The sequence below is a fragment of the Octodon degus genome, unplaced genomic scaffold (genome assembly GCF_000260255.1).
Source record: "Octodon degus isolate 3935 unplaced genomic scaffold, OctDeg1.0 scaffold00060, whole genome shotgun sequence".
NCBI classification, from domain to species: domain Eukaryota; kingdom Metazoa; phylum Chordata; class Mammalia; order Rodentia; family Octodontidae; genus Octodon; species Octodon degus.
The window spans coordinates 2,345,488-2,358,745 of NW_004524636.1; the positions used below are offsets into that span (position 1 = coordinate 2,345,488).

Here is a 13,258-nt window from a genome sequence, read left to right on the forward strand (position 1 = left end):
TGTGTGTGTGTGTGGCCAGCTCAGCCCACCAGGGGGCAGGGCTGGCTGGCATGTGGTGCTGGGGATTGAACCACGGTCCCTGTGATTTGCTAAGTTTGTTCTAAGTAGGTGCTTTAGACCACTGAGCCATCTCACCAGCCCAGAAAAAATATTTTTAGATTATTTGAGTGGACTGTAAAACTACTGCCAAGTGTCTTTATAAGAGGGAGAAATAAAAGGACACATGCAGACAGGAGAGACTGGGTATGTATACTGCTGCAGGAAGCTAGAGGTCAGGGAGGATTCTCTTCTACTCCCTGGCAGGTGTGCAGCACCCTTCCCGACATTTTGATTTGTGATTTTGACTCCAAAACTGTGAGAGAATTAATTTGTTATGAGCCACCAACTTTAAAGTAATTTATTTCGGCAACTCTTGGAAACTAGCATGTTCTCTAACAAGTCACTTTTACTGCACTTTTATTTATTGCAGTACTTTTGCAAGAGCAGCAGAAGAGATAAAACATGTAGATGCTCCCCAGATCTCCTCTTCATCTCCAGCTGTTCTCTGCAAAGGCCTTTGAACTTCTTTCATCAATAGCCCCCTAAAAGCATCAGTGAGGGATAGCATTCCTGGGGAAGCTGACATCAGTGTGACAGGTGATGGGGCTTTGGAGGATGAAGGCTTGAGTTTAAATCTGACCCAAGGGCTGGCAAGATAGCTCAGTAAACTAAGCATCTGCTTAGCAAGCACAGGCACCAGGGTTCGATCCCTGGCACCACATACCCCTCAGCCCCTGAGAGTGAGTGTGGTGGCACACACCTGAAACCCCAGTGCTGGGGAAGGTGAAAGCAGAAGGATCACTATGAGTCTGATCTTGTAGTGAGACCCTGTACCAAATACATAATCAATCAATCAGACTCCAAACCATTTTTGGAACCTGAATGGTTACTTTAGTTTTAACATTCATAAGTAATGTTTTACAGATTGTTGTAAGGAATAAATAAATAATATTGTACATACAAAGCTACAGGTATAAAATGTTTTCAGTATACATTAGTTGAAAAAATGACATTTTTAGTTCAATATCATCTCCAGCTATTATTATATACTGCTCTGTGATTTTAAAAATAATCTTTATTATTACCACAAAAATTCCTTCTGGCTTATTTTCATAGGTAATCAATAAATGTGAGTCAAATCTTTAATTAGAGCTGTGCAAGATTTCCAATGTATTTCTGGGAAGTTTTGCCATTTCTTTTATGTTAGAGAAAAACAGTATCTTTTTTTACTCAAGAAAGCTTACTCCTTTGATTTCCCAACACTAATGTTTTATTATAAGCAAACCTTTTTCATTCAGCCCAAGATGAAGAGAATATATAAACCCTGAGAACTTGCTTGGAGGTTCTAGCAGGAGACCATAGCCACTTGCATATTCTTAACCAATGAACGTCTTCCCCCACCATGGACAACCACGGAAGTCTGTCCCCTCCCATCGAGCACCCAGGAGGGATGCACATGGAATGGTGAGGGAACAAGGGAGCTAGAATTCTAGCCAGCCAGTCAAATCAACCATGGCAATCAATTGGTTGACAGATGTCACTGTCAGATTTCTCTTACATTCTGAAGAGATTACTTAAAGATAATATCTAAATCCTGTTTCAAGATTATATCACAGGGCCAGGGAGATGGCTCAGTAGAATAAGTGCTTCCCTGGCAAGCGCAAGGGTCAGAGTTCAATCCCCGGTTCCACCAAAAAAAAAAAAAAAAGATTGTATCACAGAACAAAATTTCACACGCTCAGATTTACGAAATATTAATAAAGAGATATAGGTAGTTTATTTTATTTTTTTTGTTAGCCTAGATGAACTTAAGTAATTATTCTTCAAATTTGAAAAAAAATTTCAATACAGTACTAACAAATGTAAGGGCTGGCCAGATAGCTCAGCAGACTAAAGCACCTTCTTAGGCAGGTGCAAGGACCAGGGTTCGGTTCCCGGTGTGGCATGACAGCCCCGCCCCCTGGGGCATGCTGGGACAGTGACTGAGACTGGGTGTGGTGGTATGAGTCTGTAATCCTAGTGCTTGGGAGGCTGAAAACAGGAGGATCACTACGAGTCCAACCTGTGCAGTGAGATCCTGCAGACACCGTACTAAAATACAAAAAAAAGTAATAAATGTGCATTATCTCCCTGTACCATATTTGCACTTCTTTTACTCTCAAACTATTATGACATAGGTTCACTAAAAGAAGTGGAAAACTGTATCTGATATAAGCCCTAATTAGAAATACATAGGAGCAAAAAAAATATTTTAGGACAACATGCAATATTAGCTCTGTCTTGAAACCTTTGGTTTACAGGGGAGCAAGTTTAATAATAAGATCAACAATTTTACTAATTCAAAAGACTAAAACTTTAGAAGATGAAAATGAAAACATGAAATTCACTTTATACTTTTCCAAAGCAATTTATTACTTAATATAACATTCACTTGTGGTGCTAAGACATGTCTTCCTTTCTGTCACCATTGCAGGCTTGTTCCAACTCCCTGGAACAAGCACAAAGGAGGCCTGGTGCAACTCTCTGGTGTCAGACTACCTTTAGGGCAGATGGAAGGCCCAGGCTGGCTTTCCCAGGAGTAGCCAATGAAAAGGAAGGCCACGGACCAGCTAGTCGTGGGTCAGCTGGCATGGAACAAAGTGTTTCCTATCTTCAGAGCGAAGAAGGCTTAGCCAGCTGCCTTTCAAAGGACTGCACCAGTTGGAGTACTCGCTATTTCTTTCAAACCATTTGGTACTCTTTTAGAATCCTCAATTTACTCAACACTACACTTAGGTCTGAAACATTCAGATAATTAGAGAGTCCCTACTACCTATTCAGATAAGACAAGAAAAAGGCAGAGTAATTGTTAAGTCAATTACTTCAAGAAACCCTTTCTAGAGCCAAAAACTCCACAATTAAAGCTTGTATATTATCTATCTTAAAATCTAAAATTTTCCCATGGCTATTAAGCAAACTTCTGAGATAAAAACCAAGACAAACACAAGGAAAAACGTTAAAAAAATTAACATGAAGAAAATAATTCTTTTCCCAGTACCAAAAACAACAACAACAACAAAAAACAACAACAAACAAATCTTAAGGCCAGCAGATCTAATGCGTTCTACTCTGAACTTCTATAGAGCCTCTCTTCATCTCTCACATGGCCTTCAGAATGGACTCTGTATTGCTATTTATATTTCCCTTCCCAACTAGCTAGGAAGTGAACTGTCTTATAGCTACTTTAAAAAAAAATCTGATGTCATATTGGTTATTTTGAATGTTTCAGCAAAGAAGATATAAGGAAACGTAATGTAAAACAGCATGAAGAAGGAAACTTACCTCTGAACAGCCAAATAAAGAACAGGACTTAGCTTGAAATAAAAATATTTTATCAAGTGATCAAAATGATTTATCAAATGACTAAATTTTGGGGAAGTACTATTATAGGGAGCTCATCTGTCAACTGTAGGTCATTTAACCAATGCATCACATAGGACCATCTATGGAACAGAAAGCCAAGGAATCTGAAAAAAATCATAAAACCAAAAATAGCTATCATGTTCATAGGCAAAATATCCTAGGAGGTGTAAGTATTCTAAACAAATATAGTAAAGAGACCAAGTCAGAGTCAAATGTTATAAATTGGAGGAGGCTATAATAATTATTTTTCACTGAGTTTAATTCCATTCCAAATACTGGGATTAGCACTTTACATGTTATCTAATTTGGCTCCTAACAAACACAGGAGGTAGGTACTATTATTACTTCTATCTTACAAATGAAGAAACAAAGGGCTTGAGAAACCTGCCCAGAGAGGACAGAGAGAAAAAGGGGAACTAAAAATATTTAAGATGCAATATGTACATGTACCATTTCCTCAAGTGATGGTAATAGTGATACACTGCAAACATTTAAGAAAAGAAAAAAACAGGGGCTGGGGAGATAGCTCAGTAGAATAAGCGCTTGCCTGGCAAACACAAGGTCCTGAGTTCAATCCCTGGTACTGCAAAAAGAAAAAAAAAAAAAAGATTGTGATATTGGTTATTAGATTTTGGGGCTAGAGATTTAGCTCAGGGCTGGAGATTTAGCTCACTGAGCACCAACCTGGCAAATGTGAAGTCCTGAGTTCAATTCCCAGTACCCACAAAAATAAGTAAATAAAAAGAAAAAAGAAAAAGAAATTTGCCCAGAGTCATATGTCAAAAAGCAAAAGAGATGGAATTCAATTCCAAGCAGTCTGATTCCAGAATCCAGGTGCAAGACTGCAAGTATAAATCACACAAGAAAATGAAATGTAACCTTGGGGCAGGGGGAATCATTCATATAGCACTTCTAAATTTTTCAACTATAAGTATAGCAAAAGGTGGTAATAAAAAATAAATGAAAATAGATGTTTTTCAGACATATTTAAAAAGAGCTCTTTTACTAAGTTAAAAAATGTTAGCTGGGCTCCTTTTGCCAATATATTGAATAGGTACTTTCTGTACCTCGAAAATATAATGGTAAGCAGGATAGATAAGGTTCTTCCTTCTGGAATTCACATTCCAGTGGGATGAGAGACTAAAAGACTAATCAACAACAGAATTTCAGAGTGCTAGGTATACAGAAGAGGCCGGGAGGAAATGTGGACTTCTCATTTGAGATGTTTAACTATACAAATAAAAAGAATGACATGGATGGGAGGCAAAGTTGTTATTTGGTATTTTATTTTTAAAGATATGCTTGCTACATGACAGCCTCTGTATATTCTCATCTAGACAGACCCTGGGAAAGTTGATGAGGCCAGAAAGAGGGCACAGAGCAGGAGCTATGAGCTATGATATAGAGAAGAAATGAGCAAGAAGATGGTGGGAAAGTCTCTGATAAGAGGAAGACAGAAATATGGGTTCCACATAGGGAAGATTCTGCCTGAGGTCTTCTAAGGTATAATGCCATCTCATTTGAGCAGGAACAGTGGGCTAGTGATGAATATGAAGAATAAGGAGACATTATAAGATTCTTTCAGGCTATAGGTATTTTGCATATGGGAATGCAACCAACACATGGAGGAAGGGGGTAAGGAAAAAAAGGACGAATGGAGTGTAAAATGAATTAAGCTGTGTTATATTCATGCAACAACTCTCCATGATGAGTAATTTTTATGTACCAACAAAAACAGGTACAGAGCCAAGGAGATAGTTCAGCAGCATAATCACCTGTCTGGCAAGTGCAAGGTCCTGAGTTTGATCCCCAGCACTGCAAAACAAAACAAAACAAAACAAAACAAAACAAAACAAAACAACAGGTTCAAATAAAAATTAAAAGAATAAATACTATGAACTATCCCCTAAAGACTAATGTGTTATTGCAGGCTTGTTCCCCAATACAGCAATGTTCAGAAGTGGAATCTACAAAGGTAATTAGATCATAGGGGTAGTAACCTCATCCAACCATGAATTCATTGGTTAATTGGGCTGTTAGAAGGTGGTGCCAAGTCGGAGGAAGCAGGTCACTGGGGGTGTGCCTTTGAAGGGTGTTACTTCTTCTAGGATTCTTTCTCTTGCTCTGCTTTCTGCCTGTCATGAGGTGAGTAGTTTTCCTCTGTCATGCCTTCTACTATCTGTGATGCTTCATCCTTGGAGCCAGCCAACCATGGACTAAAACCTTTGCAATTGTGAGCCAAGAGCCAAAGGAGCCAAACTCCTTTGCTCCTGTAAATTGTTTATCAGGTATTTTGCCCCTAAATGGAAAGCTGATCAGTACAAAATAAGAAAACTGATGGTAGCTTTACTAGGTGGAGCTGGGTGCCCACTTCAGATTTTTAGACAGGAATCTGAATTTGTCTAATAATAAAGTTAGATGAATGATAAGGTAGCTATATATAGGAAAAACAATTATGAGTAAAAATATTTTTAAAATGTGTCTATGACATAAACTGGACATAAACAATGTCCTTTATTGGTGTATCTCTGCAGTTCAATTTGTTCCCATCTTGTCACAAAAATTCTTGCAACTTATTTGTCACATTCAGCAGGGAAATACTTAGCCATGATGCTTAAAGACAGGATTGGTTATTTTATTTCCCCAAACAGATTCCTTTTAAATGCAGTTGACAGCCTTCATGTTCATTCTAGAGGTGATTTCATTCCATTATTTGAAGAAATTCTTTGATGTTAACTGATATTTTCATTGGTGGTTTCATTTAAAAATTAAAAACAACAAGAAACACAAATCTTAACATCACATATTCTCTAATGAATACAAATGCATCTCCAGTGATTAATCTCAAAATGCCTTAAGGTTATCATAAGGCAAATGTGAAAGGGGAACTTGGCCTGAAGGCCCTAGGCACCTAGCAGTATCAGGTGCATGCCCCTCATTATCCAACTGTGTTCTTGAACCATGACATAAAGATTCAAAACATTCTAGGCAGAATTTATGTCTGCTCTGGTTCTACGGAAGGAAACAAAGACCCTACCTTTAAATGGAGGTAAGCCAAAAACATGAAGCAGGCCAAGTGTGGTAGTGCATGCCTATAATCCCAGCACTGGGATTCAAGGCTGTCTTGAGGTGCAAAGTGAGTTCAAGGCCAGCCTGAAATGCATACCAAAACCCTGTTTCAAAAAGACAAAAACAAAACAAAATAAAACACCACCAAACAGCACCCCCTGCAAAAGAAAACACGAGGAATAGCATATTGGGTAAAAGTGGGCTGTGTAGACATAATACACAGCCATTTTTGGAAAATACAATCTGCTCCACAAGCAATAGGAAAGAAAAAGGCCTATATATTATAAAGTGTCAGGAACATCAAACAGCCTAAAATTTTCCAAATGCAAGGAAAAAAAATAGAGATTAGAATGTTATCAGAGATTTCTCAATAGCAACACTAGAAGCTAATAATGGAACAATGCCTTCAAAAGAGGGACACTAATTTTCAAGATAGCATTCACCACTGAGCTAAGTCACTATTCAAATGTGAGGGTAAAACAAAGGCATGTCCAGATATGCAAATTCTGACTTCAGGAAGGAACATGAGATTTTGTATGTATCCTTTCTCAGGAAGCCACTGAAGAGTAAGGATGACACGTAATACAGGAAATAGATCCAACACAGGTAATGGCAAAGGGATTTTCCAAGATGATGACAAAGGGAAGTCTCAGGATGATGGCTATGTAGTAGCTAAACCAATCCAGACTAGAGTGGGAAAGCTAAGTCTCTAGCAGAACCATCCCTCAGGAAAAAGAAATGAAAATGAAAGGTTATCTGAAAATACTGAAGACTCTCAGTTCTTTCAGAGTTTGAGGGCAAATTAGTGACTGATAACAAAGAAAACTAAGCAAATGAAAAACAAAAGACACAATTATTTCATCCAGGAAAAACAGAAGCTGTACAAGAAGAAAATGTAGCTGGGTGTGGTGTTGTACACCTGTAATCCCAGCACTTGGGGGGCTGAGGGAGGAGGATCCTTGAGACTTCAAGACCAGCCTGGGCTACAAAGGGAGCTCAAGGGCAGCTTAAAGTGCACACTGAGACCCAGTCTCAAAAAGATGAAGACGAAGACGAAGACGAAGACGAAGACGAAGACGAAGACGAAGACGAAGACGAGAGGGCAGGGAAGGAGGAGGAGGAGGAAGAAGAGGAGGAGGAGAAGAGGAAGAAGAGAAGAAGAGTAAGAGGAAGGAGAGGAGGAGAAGAGGAAGAAGAGAAGAAGAGGAAGAGGAGGAGAAGAGAAGGAAGAGGAGGGAGAGGAGGAAGAAGAGGAGAAGAGGAAGAAGAGAAGAGGAGGAGGAGGAAGAAGAGGAGGAGGAGGAAGAGGAGAAGAGGATGAGGAGGAAGAAGAGGAAAAGGAAGAGGAAGAGGAAGAGGAGGAAGAGGAAGAGGAAGAGGAAGAGGAAGAAGAAGAAGAAGAAGAAGAAGAAGAAGAAGAAGAAGAAGAAGAAGAAATGTAATAATAGTACCCTTCGTGGCTCATGTGTGATTAATAGGTACACTGTTACAGCATAGAATACTGAACACTGATTTAAGGAGAACGCAAGATGGTTATACAAGATAGCTATACCCTCAACTTCCCAAACAAAAGTTCATCCAAACTATGTAAAGGTGAAAAAACAAGAAATACCAGTATGAACATTAAAAACAAAACCAGCTGAATCATATGAAACTGCTGCGTTTTGTTTTGAGACAGGGTCTCCCTATATAATCCAGGCTGGCCTCTAACTCCCAGCAATCTGCCTGCCTCAGCCTCCCAAGTGCTGGTATTACAGGAATGTGCCACCACCTCTGGCTATTCAAACTGCTGATTTTAAAATCATTTCCAATCTAGAAAAATTTTATGTGGTACAAGTTAATATATAATAATAATAATAATAATACCAATTTTACAACGAGCAGAAAACAGCTATTGATAAAGAATACTCAATGGAAAAACTTTTTTTTTTAATTTGGTGGTACTAGGAAATGAAGTCAGGACTGTGCATTTGCCAGGCAGGTGCTTATGCCACTGAGCTATATCCCCAGACCCCAAAAAACTTTTTTTTTTTCTGTTAGCAAACATTACTAGGAGGATAATGGGTCCCAGTTTGGGGTAACAAAGTCTCAAAGATATGTTACTACCATCACTAGCATAACAATTATTATCACTCAAAGGAATGTAAATAATATATTTACTAATAAAACATTTAACATCATATGATCTACCTTCATGTTACAAAAGTTATATTAGAATCTTTCATCAGTTGTCACAGTACAGAAATATTTGGTGTGTTGGCAAAATTTTGACTAACAGAATGCTGAATAACATGGGCAGGCTGTATTCAGGTTCCTTTGTTGACATAAAAAATAGCTAAGTCACTCTTGCAAAATTAAAGCTCTATGAAATTGTGGTTCTGTAAAGCTCCTTCAGTGATAATTTTGATAGCAATGCTAGCTTTTAAATTAACATATTTGGACTAATAGATTCATTAATATTAAAAGTTTACTTAAATTTTTACTATGAAACCAAAACTTACCCATTGAGAAAAAGCATCAATTTTTACCAAAGCTAACTGCTACAAAAAAGAATTGAAACTTATTAGTATAAGGTGTAAGTTTTACCAAGAATAATGGAGTCTGATCTAGCCAGTGGAAAATTTCCTCTTCAAATTAAAAGCAAATGTTTTAAGCAGAGAAAATGCATAAACAGATGCTGTGGGGGTTTATATTTCATTCTGCACTGAAAACTACCAGGAATTAAAATACATGTGGTTCAGAAATCAATAATCTTAAAGAGAGTCACAGAAGAAAACTGAACCCACCCAAAGTTTTCTAACACTATTAGGGATTGAACCCAAGGCCTCACACAGCTACACAAGCACTTTAGCACTGCACTACATCCCTGGTCCTTTTTTATTTTAATGAGATAGGCTCTCAGTGAATTGCCCAGGTTAACCCCAAATTTGTAATCCTCTTGTCCCAGACATTAGGACTACAGCTTGACCAACATGCCTGACTACTCTGCCCCATCACTATTTTGAATCAAAAGAGCATAATAAATATTTTTGAGGTATATTTTTATAACTATAATTTTTCCATCACTGTAAAATTAGGATAAAAAAAGTGAAAATCATCACCCAACCAAAACAACTATCTTCTAAAATCTAAATACTTTGGTTTAAAAACAAAATATCAAGGAATAGGTCATGCTATCACAATGGCATCTTTTTAACTGGTCTACATCAACTGTAACTGCTCATAACTTTTTACCAGGATAACAGTAAGGCAGGCAGTTCTACTGAGTCCAAGTCTAGGGAACCTGCAGAGCTTTCTGCTCTCAAGGGAGGACAATGAAAAAGGTGTTCTGTTTTTCAGTAGACCTGTAAGAGGAGCCATTGAGCTGGGCTGCACAACCAGACAACAGAACATAGGAAAATTCAGATCAAAGCAAGGGCGCATGCCAAGGTAATATGCAATAAAACCCTTGGCCAAAGCATTAAGGAAAAACAAAACAAAACAAAACAAGTAGGTAGAAAGAACCTGCTGGACCACCTTCTTATTAACACAGAGAGGCAGAAGAAACAAAATCTGCCTCTAGTGAAGAGCCAAAAAAACAGTGTCCTAGATATGCTGGAGTATTCCTATAGAGACATACATAAGTATAAAGACACATTACCCACGAACCAAACCCAGAAGGAAGTGTCCTGTACGTTGGAGTGTTCCATGCACGTAGATATGACTACATTATCATTAACTAGATCCTCAAAATCAAGGTGTTCTGAATACAGACAGATAAGGATACGGACATAAATTCGCAATTAACCAAACCCATTGGTTTTACAGCAGTGAGAAACAAAAAGCTGAGATATGAATTAATATCAGAAAGGGAATGAGATATAGGTGTGAAGTTATCCCTTTTTTCCCTTTTGACGATCTTTGATTTTCTCATTTCACGGGGGACACACACGCGCACATGCTCACACACACACTACATCGCCAGAAACAAAGAAGGGTCCTTAATTCTCTGGCCCGCAGGAGCACACACGCCCCCCACCCACAGATAATGAGGCCACCAGATGACTTTCATTAACGAGGAAGCCAAGGAGAGACGTCTCCACGCCGATCAATGCCTTGCACACTAGCAACCAAGCACCAGACAAGCACCACAAAGAAAGGAGAGGAGTGGATCGGGACCAGGAAAACACTGCCACGCCGCGCCCCCCAAGGCGCGTCCCCACCGCCCCCGCCGAGCGGCGGTCCTCGCTATCCTCGGAGCCTCCCGGCTCGCCGCTGCCACCTCCCACGCCCAGGGACCAGCGCCGGAGCTCGGGCGGCTGGGATGCGAGGGGGCGGCCAACCTGCTCTCCGTGACCTCCCGCGACAGCCCTGCCGCTCCTCATCCCCAGCAGCGCCGGACCCTCCCCCGCGCCCCTCTCGGCCCGGGGCCACGGTCCCAGCCTTCCGCCCCCAGCCGGGCCCGCAGAAGCTCAGCGTGTGGGGTGTTGCCGCGGCCCGCGTCCTCTCCAGCATCCCGGACTGGACCCGCCCAGTCCCCTAAATCCCAGGCCGGGGGTTGGCAGCCCCGGGTGCCTGCGTCCTTGCTGGCTCACTTACTCTGGCGCTCCGGCGGTGACGGTGGCGGTGGACGTGTGAGACCTTCGGCTGTCGGCGGCAGGCTGCGGGCGGAGAACTGCGGGCGACCACAGTCAGTCAGCGAAGACCCAGCACAGCTGAGGTGGTGGCGGCCGACTGTGTGCGGCTGCCCCCGGCGAGGGGCGGGCCCGGCGGGGGGGGGGCGGGCGCCCGCCTCTCATTCATGCAGCGGGGGCGGGGTGTGGGACCCGGATGCCCGGGCAGCCCCCGCCCACCGCACTGAGGGCGCGCGGCTTCGATGTCTGCTGTGCGCAAGCGCAGCGTTCCTGCCGGGCCTGGTTTCGCTTGACGCTTGCGCTACCTCGTTACAGCTGCGGACGTAGGTTGGTTAGACGTCTCAACGAGCTGTTCGGTATTTTTGTTTGCTCTGTGAACGTTAAAAAATCAAAACCAAGCCAAGTGAGGTGCACTCCTGTAATTCCAGCACTCAGGAGGCTGAAGCAGGACTTAAGGCCAATCTGAACTGCAAGAAGAGAAGCTGTCTCAAAAAGCAAAAAAAAAGAAAAAAAAAAATCCAAACCAAGACAAAAAGGTAATGAAAGTTTGGAGTGTCGCCCCCTTCCTAGCATCCAGCCTAGGAGTCTTTGGGGACACAGGCCCAAGCACCAGAGTAGGCTACCCACTAGTTGAATGAAGAGAGAGTGCACATCACCTCCACGTGTCCCTCCTGCCGCAGATCCTCTTAGCTGAGTGCTGGAACTGTGGTGATTGTTGAGATCCAGACTGTGGATATCAGAAAGAATTACTGGCAACAAAACAATGTACTCTTTAATTACATCTATCTACTCATCTCAGCCCCCAGTTTTAGTCTACAGAGCAGGCAAGAAATTGAACTCTGGGGATCTTGGTTCTTGTAAGACCAAGTCCTAGCTCTGAAGTAGCTCCACCTATCTGAGAAGGCCTGTCTTGTCATAGCAGGACTGCACTCTTATTCCCAATTTCTTGGTTATGCAGCTCCTGGGGCTGGAAGCAGGTTTATCAGGCCTTAGCCTTCCTCTCTGAGGCTCCTCTTGAGTGTGGGCACTGCAGCTCAGGGCTTGCAGAAACAATTGTCTCCTTGTCCTCAATTGTCTCTAGTCTCCATGCTCCTCTCTGAGGTTTTTTTTTTTTTTTAATTTTCCTTCTGCCCTCCCATACACCTCATGTAAGTAGCTCAGAGGTGTTAACATCATGGAACATTTCAAGAAATAATCTACTACCCAGTGGTTACAGTCCTCTAAGAGGAGAGATGTTACAGGCCTGTACTAGCAAGAGTGGTCAGCTCTTCTATTGCAGTTCCCTGTCTCAGGGCTGGAAAATGCTTTCCCTCGTTTTTAGTAGCAGCAGTCACCAAGAAGGCTTTCTCAACTTATGTTTGCTGATACTATACCTTTCACTCTGCCCAGATCTGGTTTCCTCATCTCTCCTCTGGGCAGCTGAGAACTACTCTGTCTAATCCTATGCAAATCTAATTTGTGATACACAAGTCTGCCATGGTCCCACCTTTTTGTTTCTCCGCCCTGTGTGACACATCAAGCCTTATGTTCCATCTGTTTCCAGTACAGCACCATGGTATTTGACCCTTGGTGACTGTGATTCCAGCTGGTCCCTCTTCTAGAAAGCAACACTTACTTAGCAGCACATGAAAGTTGCTTTTTCTTCTGAAAAAATCTACAGAAGGTTTTTTCAGTCAGTGAAAATGCTGTGTGATACTAAGATGGTAATTATGCCATTCAATTAAACAGAGGGAAGGGAAAAAAGAGGCAGAGCCAACAACAGGAAAATAATGTGACAAGGATATGTCACTACATATCAGTTAAAACTGTCAATGTTATAGTCTCAATTCACCAATCAAAAGGCAGAGACTGGCAGAATGGATTGAGAATCAAAGATCCAACAATATACTGCATACAAGAAACACATTGAATTCATAGAAGAAATTCATAGACTGAAAGTCAAATAATAAAAACAGTACTCCGTGTGATAGGAATCCAGAGAAAAGCAAAGTAGCTATTCTATTTGCAGACAGGGTGAATTTCAAGCCAAGAATGATTAGGAGAAATAAAGATGGTAAAGGGAACAATCTAAGAGGAAGAGATAACAAATCATCAATATATATGCAACGAATACCAGTGCACCAACTATATAAAAC

At 41.2% G+C, this 13,258-nt stretch overlaps 1 protein-coding gene across 1 annotated transcript in view; it reads right to left on the reverse strand.

The window, feature by feature from the left end:
• Rnf24 (ring finger protein 24) overlaps positions 1–11,253 on the reverse strand; it is a 64,639-nt gene extending 53,386 nt beyond the window's left edge. The window contains exon 1 of the mRNA XM_004634266.2: positions 11,089–11,253. The gene's annotated coding sequence lies outside the window, so the exon portion shown is untranslated. The remainder of the gene's footprint in view (positions 1–11,088) is intronic.
• Between the last annotated feature and the right edge of the window lie 2,005 nt (positions 11,254–13,258).